The sequence below is a fragment of the Canis lupus genome, chromosome 22 (assembly GCF_011100685.1).
Source record: "Canis lupus familiaris isolate Mischka breed German Shepherd chromosome 22, alternate assembly UU_Cfam_GSD_1.0, whole genome shotgun sequence".
In the NCBI taxonomy this organism is placed as follows: domain Eukaryota; kingdom Metazoa; phylum Chordata; class Mammalia; order Carnivora; family Canidae; genus Canis; species Canis lupus.
The window spans coordinates 50,154,603-50,170,189 of NC_049243.1; the positions used below are offsets into that span (position 1 = coordinate 50,154,603).

Here is a 15,587-nt window from a genome sequence, read left to right on the forward strand (position 1 = left end):
ATTGCTTTTTTGTTAGAGGTTTCTCATTCCTCTTTCTCTATTTTTTTCTAAATTAGTTAAGAATAAGCTGCATGCATTATTTCTCTTTGTCTCTGAATTCTTTATTGTATTTTTCCTAAGAAAAAGGACATTGTGTTCCATGACCACAGGGCCGTTATTAACTTCAGGAAATGTTAACAGTAAAACAGTACCTTTGAAAGACTTATGTCCACATTCCTGTTTGTCAATTGAATGGCATCCTTCACAGCATTTGTTTCCCTCCACTAGAGGTTGCAGTGTACATACTGCATTCAGCTGTTTTCTTTAGTCTCTTTCATATGGAACAGTTCTGGTGCTTTTCTTTGTCTTTTATCACAATGATAGTTTTGAAGAATACTGAAAAAAAGTTTTTAAAAGAACAGTTCTTTTTAGTTTGCTTGGTATTTTCTCATGATTAGATTTAACTTATGACCCTAGTCAAAATGCTATATAAATGATGTATTTTTCTCAGAGTATCACATCTTGAGGTGTATAATATCTATCTGCCTTTCATTGGTTACACTAATTTTTTTTTTAAAGTAGGCTCCATGCCCGGCATGGAACCCAATGTGGGGCTTGAACTTATGACCATGAGATTGAGACCTCAGCTAAGATCAAGAGTTGGACGTTCAACTGACTGAGACACCAGGAGCCCCTGGTTACAGCAATTTTGATAATTTGGCCAAGGTTTTGCAATTTCTCCACTATAAGGGAGAGGAATTTTTTAAAGGATTTCTTTGGAGAGAGCTGTTGGTAGGCTTTGAACCTTGCTCCCCTCTGATAAGGAGAAGTAGGTATGTGGTTTCCTCCTTCCCTCAAGTCAAAAGTGAGCAGCTTCCACTTGGAAAGCCTAATGTATGTCCTCTGAATTTATCAGGTCACAGTTCACTGAGATCTGACTCTTTTTCAGAAAATCTAGAGATCAAGAGAAGAGCTGGCTTGCTACTTAGAAGTAGAGCAGGGGGGACTATCTAGTAGATTAGAATCAGCCCATTCTTCCAGAATTTGTTAAGTAATCAGTGCATGAGTGTTTCCCATGAACCATATGTGAAAGAGAGGCTCTTTGGGGTCATTGCATAATCTGACTCAAAGGCCATGTAAATGAGGAGAAGCTAGAAGAGTCTCATTGAATTCCCAGTGTTTTGGAGTGAATAAGGGACTTGGGATAGAGTGTATCCTTTCAGGTCAAAGGAACAGCAGCTCAGTCCAACAATGACTTGTAGGGTGTATCTCTTAAGAATCCACGAAGAGCCCCAAAAGAGAAAGGGTTGGCTTAAAATATCTGCAAGCACAGAAGCTATACAACCATCTTATGGTCCTACCAGTAAAGTAGGAACATTTCTTTCCTCCTGTTGGTGGAGGATGATGGGTCGGAAAGAGTAGTGGGGCACCTGGGTGGCTCAGTGGTTGAGTATCTGCCTTTGGCTCAGGTTGTGATCCCAGGGTTCTGGAATCGAGTCCCGCATCAGGCTATCCACAGAGAGCCTGCTTTTCCCTCTGCCTAGGTCTCTGCCTCTCTCTCTGTGATTCTCATGAATGAATAAATAAAATCTTTTTTTTTTGAATAAATAAAATCTTAAAAAAAAAAAAGGGAAGAGCAGTAAAATGCCATTAAGGAATGGTAGAAGTTTGGAGAGGAGAAAGATGATTATGCTCCCTTCTGCCATTGATAGGAGTTAACTCACTGCAGAGCCCATCTGCAGGACAGGACAAGAGCTAGCATTAAATTAACCTTGAAGCTTTCATTCTTTTATGGGATCAAACATTTTTATTTATTTATTTTCTTTAAAATGGAATTGAGGGGCACTTGAGTTTCTCAGTATCTACCTTTGGCTCAGGTCATGATCTCAGGGTCCTGGTGCAGCCCCACATCCAGCTCCCTGCTCAGTGGGGAGTCTGCTTCTCCCTCACTCCCCCATTTGTGCTCTCTTGCTCTCTCTCAAGTAAATAAATAAAATCTTTAAAAAATATAAAATGGAATTGAGTCTGTGTTTATTTAAAGTAACTATGTGACCTTTAATTATGTAAGAATGATTTAAAAAAGCAAGTGACTGGGACGCCTGGATGGCTCAGCAGTTAAGCTCTGCTTTTGGCTCAGGGCCTGATGCTGCTGGAGTTCAGGGATTGAGTCCCACATCAGGCTCCCTGAGGGGAGCCTGCTTCTCCCTCCATCTATGTCTCTGCCTCTCTCTATGTCTTTCATGAATGAATAAATAAAATCTTTTAAAAAATTAAAAAAAAATTAAAAAGCAAGTGACTGCTTTAGTCAGAGAAAAGCCATACCTGAGTAAATGTTACTGAGTTGTTTGAAACATCTATTCATTTTTGAATAGGTAGTATATTACATGATTTAAATAAAAATGATATGAAGAGTGTACATGGAGTAATCTCCTCACATCTGTCCCCATCCACACCATTCTCTTACAGGTAAACATTCATATATGTTTATTGTTTAGTATTTCTTTATGCAAATATAAACAAATATGAATGTTATGCCCCTATTTCTTACACAAAAGGTAGAATACCTTTCAAAAGTTTTTTTAAAATTGTGGTTAAAATATACATAACATAAAATTTAGCCCCCCTCCCCTTTTTAAAGAGGATCATGGAAGGGGAGGGTGTTTGGGGGTGGAGTAACTGGGTGACAGGCATTAAGGAGGACACATGATGGGGTGAGTGCTGGGTGTTCTACACAACTGATGAACTATTGCAAACTACATCTGAAACTAATGATGTACTATATGTTGGCAAATTGAATTAATTAATTAATTAAGAGAGGCAGAGACACAGGCAGAGGGAGAAGCAGGCTCCATGCAGGGAGCCTGACATGGGACTCGATCCTGGGTCTCCAGGATCATGCCCCAAGCTGAAGGTGGCGCTAAACCGCTGAGCTACCTGGCTTCCCTGCAAATTGAATTAAAATTAAAAAAAGGAAAAAGGAAAAGGAGTGGATGTGCTCTAAGCCTCAAAAGGAAGCAAGGTAGGAGGCAGCTACAGGAAAGGTGGCACCAACCATGTGGCCACAGGGAGACTGTGGTTAGAGGGTATACAGGCTCACAGAGAAGCCAAATAGTTGAGGGAGTTTGTAACTCCAGAGTCACCACAGAACAACTTTTAATGGCAGAGAGTGAGAGCCCAGAACAAGCTCTGAGGCAAGGAAACTCCAGGAGGGCTGTGGAGGTGCTCGTGCCCCACCTGGGTCTCTGATGGGTACCCAGGTCCCACTCCCAGCACCAACAGGGTCAGAGAGAATGGCAGCCCTGAAATATCAAATCCCTGAAAGATTGGCTTCACTTTTTGTCTGGACCTGCTGCGCCACCCAGGGATCCCAAGGGAGAGAATTTTAATAATGAGTCAATGGGGATGACTGGGTGGCTCAGCGGTTGAGCATTTGCTTTTGGCTCAGGGTATGATCCTGGGATCCGGGATCAAGTCCTGCATCGGGCTCCTTGCACGGAGCCTGCTTCTCCCACTGCCTGTGTCTCTGCCTCTCTCTCTCCCTGTGTCTCTCATGAATAAATGGGTAAACTCTTAAAAAAAAAAAAGTCAATGATCAACAATGTCAAATTATATAGACAGGTTAAGTGGAACGTGCCCTCAAGCAAGGCATCGGATTTAGTAGTTAGGTCATTAAGGATTCTTAGTGAGTTCATTTGCTTCATTTTCCTTTAGGTATTTAGAAGTTGCTAAAATTTCATCTTGTTTTAGGCCTATGTAAAGTATTTACATTGTTTCAAATTCAAGTATACAAAACATGTCTGGCTTTTATCACTGTCTTCTCTATCCTGTTCTTCCTCCAACCTCATTAGTAACAACTTTAAAAAAATTTTTATGATTTATTTTCCCTTTGTTTTTTAGATTTGAGACTTTTTTTTTTCATGCTCAAGTATGTATGGGTCGAGTCCCACCACCCTTCACAGAAGGAACTTTTACTTTTGATCTGTACTTTAGAGAGTGCCTCAGCTTTGGTAGCTTGTAAGGGATCAGTGGCATTGATCCACTTGAGCATCCAATAACTGGTCAGCAGGTCAGCCTGGTCTGGGTAGCAGCATTCAAAGATTAATGGTAGTAATCATCTTTGTAAATTTGAGAAGTACTGAAGGAAATTTTTGTCTTGAAGTTACCATCATAGCATCATCAACCTGCTGTCAATATATTCCTGTAAAATCTTTTTGTAAATATTTTATTTTTAAGTAAAATAAACCCAACATGGGGCTTGAACTCACAACCCCGAGATCAAAAGTCATATGCTCATGGTCTGAACCAGCCAGGTGCCCCTATTCCTGTAAAATTTTAAACCAGAAATTATTGACTGAGGTTACCCCATCACTGAAGGCTCTGTTGGTCACCAGAGACTCTTTTAAAGGATTAGAGTCTTTGAATATCATCTCTCAGGAGATGTTTTTCTATCCCATTCTTTGGAATTTTCATTGCTGGTAGCAGAGACAAGTAATGGGAAGAAAATCAGTGATCCAAGAAAGGGACTCTCATTTCAAGTCCATGGGTAGCAGTAGTTTGATCTATGTGGAGAACAACATCAAACAAACAGTTCCTTCAGAAGTTTCTCGCCCAAGTTGGATTTTTTAGAAAAAGAAGTTTTCGGAATGCCTGGGTGACTCAGTAGTTGAGCGTCTGCCTTCAGTTCAGGGCATGATCCTAGGTCCAGGGATCGAGTCCTGCTTTGGGCTCCCTGTGAGGAACCTACTTCTCTCTGTCTATGTCTCTGCTTCTCTCTGTCTCTCATGAATGAATGAATGAATGAATAAATAAATCTATCCTAAAAAAAAAAGCAGAAAAATAAGTTTTCGTGAGAATATGTGTAACTCTGTAGAAGTATATCTGAACCTTCTCCAGAGATCACCATGCTGTGTTCTTCCACATGTACTTGGAAGTTAAATACATATCTACTGAAGTGTGAACTGTTGTAAGGTCATAAGTTTCTAAGGAAAATATGACTTCATTCAGTATCTGTATGCTTTCCTTAGAGTTAAAAAAGACTTCATGATGTTCATTCCCAAAGTGATTTGCTACCTTTTCAGCAGCCAGGAAATGGGGACTGTCTTCCAATGCCAGTTGCAAATGATTGGAGAACATACTGTACCAGAGCTTCTTTTTTTTTTTTTTTTTTTTTTTTTTTAAGATTTTATCTTTTATTCATGAGAGGCACAGAGAGGCAGAAGCACAGGCAGAGGGAGAAGCAGGCTCCATGCAGGGAGCTGATGTGGGACTTGATCCTGGGACTCCAGGATCACTCCCTGAGCTGAAGGCAGGCCCTAAACCACTGAACCACCCAGGGATCCCCAGTACCAGAGCTTCTTTTAGCTACTTCAACAGGGTGACAGCAACCAAGCTGGAATCCAAGCCCCATGATAAAAGGCATCCAGTCCTTCTGTCTATCATGTAATCTTTCTCTCTCTCTTTCTTTCTTTCTTTCTTTCTTTCTTTCTTTCTTTCTTTCTTTCTTTCTTTCTTTCTTCTTTCTTTCTTCTTTCTTTCTTCTTTCTTTCTTTCTTTCTTTCTTTCTTTCTTTCTTTCTTTCTTTCTTTCTTTCTTTTTTTAATATTATTTATTTATTCATGTGATTGATAGAGAGATTGAGAGAGAGGCAGAGACACAGGCAGAGGAACCATGCAGGGAACCTGACATGGGACTCAATCCCAGGTCTCCAGGTCAGGCCCTGGGCTAAAGGTGGCACTAAACTGCTGAGCCACCAGGGCTGCCCTGTAACATTTCTTAATAGCATTGTTAAAAAGGATCTGAAAAAAAAAAAAAAAAAAAAAAAAGAAAGAGGATCCAAAAGTAGGCATGTACATGAAGAGGAAAAAGAACATAAAAAGAACATGAATAAATCTGCTTCCCCAGGCAAACATTAATTACTTTACCACAGCGGAATTATAACAGGTTTGCCTTGAGTTTCAGTTTTAAGGATTGTTCCTCTTGTCTCATGCATCATCAGTTTGTTCTTTCTACTGGACCATTGATAACATGTGCAAATCCACAGACACTGTACTATCTCTCATCTTGCATCTATCTCTCTCCTTTATAGCAAAAGTTCTTAAAAGAGTTGTCTAGGGATCCCTGGGTGGCTCAGTGGTTTGGTGCCTGCCTTTGGCCCAGGGCGTGATCCTGGAGACCCGGGATCAAGTCCCACATCGGGCTCCCTGCGTGGAGCCTGCTTTTCCCTCTGCCTGTGTCTCTGCCTCTCTCTCTCTGTGTACTCATGAATGGATAAATAAAATCTTTAAAAAAAAAAAAAGATTAAAAAAAAAAAGAGTTGTCTATACTTGGGGTGCCTGGGTGGCTCAGTCGGTTAGGTGTATGCCTTCCGCTTAGGTCATGATCCCAGAGTGCCAGGATAGAGCCCCATATCAAGCTCCCTGCTCTGCAAGGAGCCTGCTTCTTCTTCCTCTTCCTCTGCTATTCTTCCTGCTTGTTCTCTCTGTCTCTATCTCTCTCCCTCTCTCTGTGTCAAAGACATAAAATCTCAAAAAAAAAATTGTCTATACTTGCTGTCTCTAATTCTCCTCACCTTCTCTCCACAAGTTCTATGTCAAGACCTGGGAGTAGGGGAATCTCTACACTGCTGTAGAGGGCATGCAGATATTCATCTCTACAGTGATGATATTTAACCATTTTCACTGATGCAACTTTGTCACTTGACTTTAAGTCCAAAATTTGATAGTGTCCTAAAAGAAAAGCTCCACTATTTTTTTTTGAAAAGGCTCTATTTTTTTTTTTTAAGGCTCTATGTTTTAAAAAAAGATTGTAGAGGAACCTGGGTAGCTCAGTGGTTGGGTCTGCCTTTGGCTCAGGTCGTGATCCTGGAGTCCTGGGATCAAGTCCCGCATCAGGCTCCTTTCAGGGAGCCTGCTTCTCCCTCTGCCTGTGTCTCAGCCTCTCTCTGTGCGTCTCTCATGAATAAATAAATAAAATATTTTAAAATAAATAAATAAACATTTTACTTATTTATTTGACAGAAAGAGAAAGAGCATGCACAAGCAGGAGGAGCTGCAGAGGGAAAAGGAGAAGCAGACTCCCCACTGAGCAGGGAGCCCAATGTGGGGCTTGATCTCGGGACCCTGGGATCATGACCTGAGCTGAAGGCAGACACGCAACTGACTGAGCCATGCAGGTATCCAGAAAGGCTCCATTTTGATAAAGAAGTTGTGATGTACTTCAAGTTAACAAGACCTTTCTAAATATACAGTCAAAAATTGATTTTCTGTCATGGCTTTATACAAAGCCCTGACTCCACAGGTGTCTGTGCCCAGGAACACTTTCTAATTGGTGTAAAATATTTATAAAATAAATGCAAGCACCCCATCCAACATACAGATTATTTGCTCTGTTCCTCCTTTGTCATAACAATGAGGGATGATCTCACCATTAATTTTGATGTAGTAATTAAATTCAAAATAAATTCAAAAGGAGAATTAAAGGGTAATTAAATTCAAAAGGAGATGTGTTTCATCTCCTTGTGGTTATAGATTTTACCATTGTAACAGAGCCACAAGTAAGGATGTTTCTTTGCCTAAATTGGCTGCATTCCAAACATTTGGTCAACCACTGCCAACCAGTAAAATCCAAAGTAGCAGTTCATGTACCTGTTGACATTCTGAAGATGAGATGAATCTGGACCTCTGTGTGTGATTTCAAAGCACTCCAACACTGATCGGAGAGACAATTGTCACTGCCAAAAGGGGCACAAATGCCACATATGGCACAGTAGAGCTACTGGCTCTCTGGACATGAGCAGGTCAGACTGGCAGCAGGAATGGAGGCAAGGGCTATGGATTATCTCCATTGGTTTTTTTTTAGATTTTTAAAAAAATTTTTATTTATTTATGATAGTCACACACACACACACAGAGAGAGAGGCAGAGACACAGGCAGAGGGAGAAGCAGGCTCCATGCACCGGGAGCCCGACGTGGGATTCGATCCCGGGTCTCCAGGATCGCGCCCTGGGCCAAAGGCAGGCGCTAAACCGCTGCGCCACCCAGGGATCCCTCCATTGTTTTCAATATAAGCATTATCTATGTATTTATATCTGTAGTCCTCCTTTCTTAGATAAATGGTAGCATACTATACATACTTTCTTTCTACCTTGATTTATTCCTTTTTAAAAATCATTTATTCATTTATTTATTTTAAATATTTTATTTATTTATTTGTGAGAGACACAGAAAGAGAGACAAAGACATAGGCAGAGAGAGAAGCAGGCTCCCTGTGGGGAGCTCGATATAGGACTTGATCACAGGACCCCAGGATCATGCCCTGAGCCAAAGGTAGACTCTCAATCACTGAGCCACATAGGCACCCCTCTTTTTTTTTTTTTTTCCTAAAGAAGGCTCTATAGGGGGATCCCTCGGTGGCTCAGTGGTTTAGCACCCTGCCTTTGGCCCAGGGAGTGATCCTGGAGTCCCAGGATCGAGACCCACATCAGGCTCCCTGCATGGAGCCTGCTTCTATCTCTATGTCTCTGCCTCTCTCTCTGTGTCTCTCATTAATAAATAAAATCTTAAAAAAAAAAAAAAAGGCTCTATACCTAATGTGGGGCTTGTACTCAAAACCTCCAGGTGTAAGAGTTGCAGGCTCTACCAACCAATCAGCCATGCACCTCTGTCTTGATTTCTTTCTCTCAACAATATATCCTGTTAATCACTCCATTGTTGTATATAGAGATTTTCCTTTTTTTTTTTTAATTTTTTAAAAATTTTTATTTATTTGTGATAGTCACAGAGAGAGAGAGAGAATGAGGCAGAGACACAGGCAGAGGGAGAAGCAGGCTCCATGCACCGGGAGCCTGACGTGGGATTCGATCCCAGGTCTCCAGGATCGCGCCCTGGGCCAAAGGCAGGCGCCAAACCACTGCACCACCCAGGGATCCCTATATAGAGATTTTCCTTATTCCTTTTATAGGTGTAGTACCCTATTATATGGATACATTTTAAGAATAAGGGTACTAGGTTAACTTTTGGAAGAGGAGGCCTTTTATTTTGCTAATCTGTGGTAACTCAGGAGTCCCAGAAGAGGCTTAGATGATGGTGCCAACAGAGAGATGGCTGAGCATTATTAACATAAGATTGCTGCTGGTCCTACATAGTCTCTTTGTTCTCTGAGCTGAAGAGGAACTGGAAGGGTTTGAAAAAAGAAATAAGCTTTTCCTCTTCTCCTATACTTCCTTTATTTATATACTATGTTATTCCATTTGGTTTATATACTCTGTTATTCCAAGCCTCAAATTAACCTGGAGTATAGCTATCTCCCGCAGCAGAGGTATCTAACAGAGTACCAAGGAAGTCCTGCTTTCACCTTTGTGAAACCACTTTCCTGATAATTGTTATTTCCCCTCTGACTCTTTTGGAGTCAACTCATTGGGCAGATGAGGTGTTCCATTACAAGCCTTGACTTGAGTAAAAAATGGAATAACTCAAGTCCAAAGCCCTGTTATATACTAGGTTCCTATATTCAATCTCTAGTTTTTTTCCCATCCCACACTATACTCAGCCATACTATCTAGTAAAGCTTACGAAAGACAATGTTTCAATGAGTGCTATATAGTAGCATAACTACCAACATACATGTAAGTAAAATCCTCAGTGGGGCTAACAGAACAAAACTCAGAGAGAGTAGAACATAGAAGATATTTGCCCTTCTGTTTCCCTCTCTCTCAGCTCACTTCCTAATCTCTTCTCAAAGAGAAGAGGCTGCTACTATGGTTGACCATACTCTGTTGATCTAGTTACATAGATAATGGGAAACTCTGTGTTTTAAGAGATTATGGATCAAGCCTATATGAGGAAGATTTTGAAAGAGTCCTGAAAAATCACAAAAGTATGATTAAACAAAAATAGAAACACATTCCTTGTTCTTGGATAGGACCAATTAGCATCATAAATATTTTAAGTCTTTCCAAGTTAATGTATAAACTTAGGATAATTCCCCAAAAAGATGCCAGCAGAATTTTTCCTGGCACTGGATCCTAAACTTCATATGGAAAAATAAATAAGAATACTCATGAATGTCTTCAAAAGGAAGAGCAATTAGAGAGTTTGGTTTTACCACATATTAAAAATTATGGTAGAGACCCTATAATTAAAACAATGTGGTGTTGATGCCTGCTAACAGAGAAACCAATGGAAACAATTTCAAGTATATGTGGAGATTTAGCATTTGACAAAGGAATCATCTTAAATCATCGAGGGGAAAGATTAACTTTAAAAAAAAACAGGTATTAGTACAACTGGAGAGTCATTTGAAAAAATACATATCTAGATTTATTCCCTTACTTTACATTAAAATATACTCCAAATAGATCAGTCATTTCAATATATATATAAAAAAAGAAAAGATACATTCAAGAATAAAATGTCGATTTCTTTATTACATGGACATGAGGAAAGCCATTCTATTATAATTGAAATTCCAGAAGCCATGGAGAGAGATTGGTACCTTTAAGCCTATCTCTATCTATCTAATATCTTATGTATCTATCTATATATATGTACACATAGATAGATAAAAACTTTTACTTGGCAAAATCATCATAATAAAAGTGAAAAGAAAAATGGAAAACTGGCAGAAAATATTTTCAGTTTAAATTACACAAAATAGTTAATTTCTATCAATAGGTAACAAAGGGGGTGCCTGGGTGGCTCAGTTGATCAAGCCTCTGCCTTCTGCTCAGGTCATGATCCCAGAGTCCTAAGATGAAGTCATATTAGGCTCCCTACTCATGGGGAGTCTGCTTCTTCCTCTCCTTCTTCCCGTCCACCCATTCATGCGCTCTCTCTCTGTCTCTTAAATAAATAAAATCTTTAAAAAATACATAAACAATAAAGAAGAGTATTGATAGATGCTACAACATGGATGAACCTCAAAAGCATGCTAAGCCAAAGAAGCCAGTCACAAAAGATCACGTACTGTGTGATACCATTTGTATGAAACCTATACCTATATAGAATAGGTAAATCCATAGATATGGAGAATAGATTCATGGTCACCTAGAACTGGATGGGGCAGGGTTGGGGGTTCAGGATGAGGGATGACTACTGAGAATTTTTAGGGGGTATTAAAAATGTTCCAAAGTTGTATTATGGTGATGGTTGTATATCTGTAAATATACTACTGATTGAATGGTACTCTTTATTTATTTTTTTAAAGATTTTATTTTTTTGATGGGACACCTGGGTGGCTCAGCAGTTAAACGTCTGCCTTCGGCTCAGGGCATGATCCCGGGGTCCTGGGATGGAGTCCCACATCGGGTTCCCTGCACGGAGCCTGCTTCTCCCTCTGCCTGTCTCTGTCTCTCTCTCTGTGTATCTCTCACGAATAAATAAATAAAATATTTTTTAAAATATTTTATTTATTTGAGAAAGAGAGTGAAAGAGAGAGAGAGAGAGAGAGAGAGAGAGCACAAGCGGGGGGGGGGGGGCGTTGGTTGGGGAGGAAAGGGAGAAGCAGACTTCCAGCTGAATGGGGAGCCTGATGTGGAACTTGATCTGAGGACCCTGAGATCATGACCTGAGCTGAAGGCAGATACTTAACCAACTGAGCCACCCAGGTGCCCTTGAATGGTACTCTTTAAATGGGTGAGCATCATGCTATGTAAATTATAGTATAATACAACTGTTTTTGTTTTTGTTTTTTAATAATACAACTGTTAAAAGAAAAAGACAAAGACAAAAACCTGGTAGGAAAATTGCCAGAAATGTTGAGATGGTTCACAGGAAATGAAAGGCAATTGCTTTTGAAACATTTGAAAAAGTGCTCAGCATCATTCTTCATGAAAGCAATGCAAATGCAGTGGAGGGCAGATTTGTTTTCTGACTAGGATAATAATATCTTCCTTGGGAGTAAAGATTGGGTGGGTTTTGTAGCAGCTCCCTTATATAAGTTCGGTGGTTTCCTAGGCTCACTGTTCCTCTGGTATGATACAAACTTACCTGGACACAGCATCTACCTAGGCTGCTCCTCCTCATCCCCATGGGACTTGAGGGGCAAGATGAACCAATGCCAACATGAAGCTCAGGCTCCAGCTCTACCATAAATAATAGATTCTCCTGTTTTTGACCTAAGAGTCTAAGGTCTTCTGGCAACACTCACTAAGGCTATCTTGTTATCATGCAAGGAAGGTAAAATCTCACACCCTTTCCACTTCTAGACTGCTAAAAGTCCCAAAGCTTGACATCACACTATGTTGGTAATCTTAGGGATAAACAGATATTCTTTTTTTAAAGAAAGACTTTATTTTGGGGGTACCTGGATGGCTCAGTTGGTTAAGCAGCTGACTCTTGATCTCAACTCAACTTTGATCTCAGGATTGTGAGTTTAAGCCCTGTGTTGGGGCTCTGTGCTGGCTTGGAACCTACTTAAAAAGATAATAGTGGGGCAGCCCAGGTGGCTCAGTGGTTTAGCGCAGCCTTTGGCCAGGGCTTGCTCCTGGAGACCCAGGATCGAGTCCCACGTCGGGCTCCCTGCATGGAGCCTGCTTCTCCCTCTGCCTGTGTCTCTGCCTCTCTGTCTCTCTGTCTCTCTCATGAGTAAGTAATTAAAATCTTAAAAAAATAGTAATAAAGTAAAATATAAAAGACTTTATTTTGAAGTAATCTCTACACTCAACATGAGGCTCAAACTCACAACCCCCAAATAAAGTCTCATGCTCCAGTGACTGATCTAGCCAGGTGCCCCAGAAATAGGTATTCTTAAACATTGCTAGTGGGATTGAAAAATGGTAAGACCTCTCTGGAGGGAAAATTGGGCAATATTTAACAAAATTATTATATGTGCATTTGCCCTTTGATTCAGTTATGTTTCTAGGAACCTAGCTGAAAACGTACCTTCACATATGCAAAATATGATATGCATGTACTCTGCATTGTGAAATTATTTGTGATCAGAAAAGCTTGAAAACAAATCCAAGTATCCATCAAGAGAAGAATGATTGAATAATCTAGGGCATATCCACACATAAACATATTTGTATATACTTGTACATATATATATACTTATTTTTATGAAAAAAGGAAGAATAAACAAGATATTTTTGAAAGTGGAAATGATTCCTTATTGAGTATGGGTAGAATGGGTGTAAAGGAGTAAAGGTGAGAGCAAAATGTCAATTCCCTGGCTACCCTTTTAATGTAGCTTTGACATCTGAACCATGGAAATGATTTAAATATTCAAAAAATAAAATTAAATAAATAAGAAAAAAACCCTGAAATTGAACACAAACAGAAACCACTGAGTGGAACTGACTATAAAAACTAATCACGGGGATCTCCGGGTGGCGCAGCAGTTTGGCGCCTGCCTTTGGCCCAGGGCGCCATCCTGGAGACCCAGGATTGAATCCCACGTCAGGCTCCCGGTGCATGGAGCCTGCTTCTCCCTCTGCCTGTGTCTCTGCCTCTCTCTCTCTCTCTCTCTGTGACTATCATAAAAAAACAAACAAACAAACAAAAAAAAAAAACCAACTAATCACACTGAGAAAATATATATTTTTTAAGATTTTATTTTTAAGTAATCTCTATACCCAATGTGGGGCTCGAACTTGCAACCCCCAGATCAAGATCACTTGCAACCCACATCCCCACTGACTGAGCCAGCTAGGGGCCCTGAAAAAATAATTACTTAAAAGTTATTTTGGAACATAAAACACTGTAACAATTTCCCCACATGAAGTCTAAGGACAAATAAAAGTAGGAAGATATTTTGAACTGTATTCAATAAGTTTATTGTCAGGTAATATTGTTGTTCTTGTGCTTTTACATATTATAAAATAAAACAAATAAGGAACTATTAATGTTATTAGAAACCAAGATTTCCAAGTTAGGAAGATAAGGAAAAAAAGCACTATAAGGGTACCCGGTTGGCTCAGTGGGTAGAGCATGTGACTCTTGATCTCGGGATTGTGAGTTTGAACCCCATGTTGGGAGTGGAGATTACTTAAAAAGTAAAATCTAAAAAAAAAAAAAAAGGAGGGCAGCCCGGGTGGCTCAGCGGTTTAGCACCGCCTTCAGCCCAGAGCCTGATCCTGGAGACCTGGGATCGAGTCCCACGTCAGGCTCCCTGCATGGAGCCTGCTTCTCCCTCTGCCTATGTCTCTGCCTCTCTCTCTCTCTCTCTCTCTCTGTATCTCTCATAAATAAATGAATGAAATCTTTTTTAAAAATTAAAAAAATAAAAAAAAGGAAAATCTCTGTGATGATAACTTTGAGTCAGAATTGTCAATATCAACTCATTATATATAGTGCCTAGTATGTGAGCCAGGCATAGGAGATACAACAGTAAATAATCAAGGTAGAGACCCTACTGCAATAGAATTTACAGTAGATACATACATTAAATGAATAATTGTACAAATAATTAGTTGAATTAAGCCTGGCATTTCACAGGAGTTTAAACTATCACTGTTCAGCACATGAAGTTCCTCAGCCTGAAAAGTAGCCCAGCCTGAAATGAAGCATTCTTTTTAAGACAAAATACTCAGTGTCTGCTTTTTTTTCCTTTTTTTTTTTTTTTTAAGATTTTATTTACTTATTCATGAAAGACATAGAGGGAGAGAGAGAGGCAGAGACATAGGCAGAGGGAGAAGCAGGCTCCCTGCAGGAAACCCGATGTGGGACTCAGTCCTGGGACTCCAGGATCATGCCCTGAGCCAAAGACAGACGCTCAACCACCCAGGCCTCCCTCAATGTCTGCTTTAAGAAAGAATGTAAGTGCTCAGAGTGAGAGCCAAAAGTGAAGAGTTTGGATCACTCCACATGTGTGGGTAGTTTTAGTTTTCTGGTGGCAGGAATGAAACAGGGCCATGCTGAGTTGTTTGGGCTTGCACTGACAAGCAGTGGTGCTTGCACTTCTCAGACAAGATTGAGAAATACTCTGTATCTTCTCATCTCTCTCTAGTAAGGAACATCTTGCCTTGAGCCAAACAAGGTCTGAAAGGAACTGGCAGCTAGTTTTCAGTGCAGCCCCCAATTTTTGTGGGCAAAGATGTCCTGTGGTACTTTGAGCGATTGTGTCACTCATCAAGATTAGTGCAGCATCAGTGACTGAATTTAGAGTGGAGAAATCAGGAGCTAGATCTAAAGTGAGAGCTCCAGGTTGAGCCTTCATGGCGTGCCATCTTGTAAGGTGTGCAAAGATGGGATGACCCCTGAGTGTACACCATCTGTTTCCAACTTTGTAAAGATCTGTGGCTGTGAAAGTTTCCTTGCAAAGACTAGCACTCCTGGAAGATTTACAAGTGAATATAGGACTCTTCCTTTCCGGTACAATGTGATAAGGAGTTTCAGATTCCTGGTTGCCTGGCCTATGAGGTGTTTGCCATCCAAAAAGTTGCTTCATGACTGCATCCAGTTACCTAGGAAACCAACCCAGACTGAAGGAATGGTCCCAAATGAAGCTGGGTGGTCTCCCAAAGGAAAGTGAATACAAATTCAGCAGTTTGACAGTGTATGTTAGCCATATCATCAGCAAACTGTCATCAGTTGGACATATGTGTGGGAGTGACTAAGGATGCAAAGGACAATATTAAAGGACAGGGACCTTCTAGGAAGTGGTGTGCTGG

The 15,587-nt window shown here is 40.3% G+C and overlaps 1 protein-coding gene and 1 pseudogene across 1 annotated transcript in view; one reads left to right on the forward strand and one right to left on the reverse strand.

The window, feature by feature from the left end:
* Positions 1–12,006, reverse strand: part of LOC100687654 — a 39,217-nt pseudogene extending 27,211 nt beyond the window's left edge.
* The window catches only part of PCCA (propionyl-CoA carboxylase subunit alpha), a 462,758-nt gene that overhangs the window by 26,852 nt on the left and 420,319 nt on the right, over positions 1–15,587 (forward strand). The window lies entirely within an intron of this gene.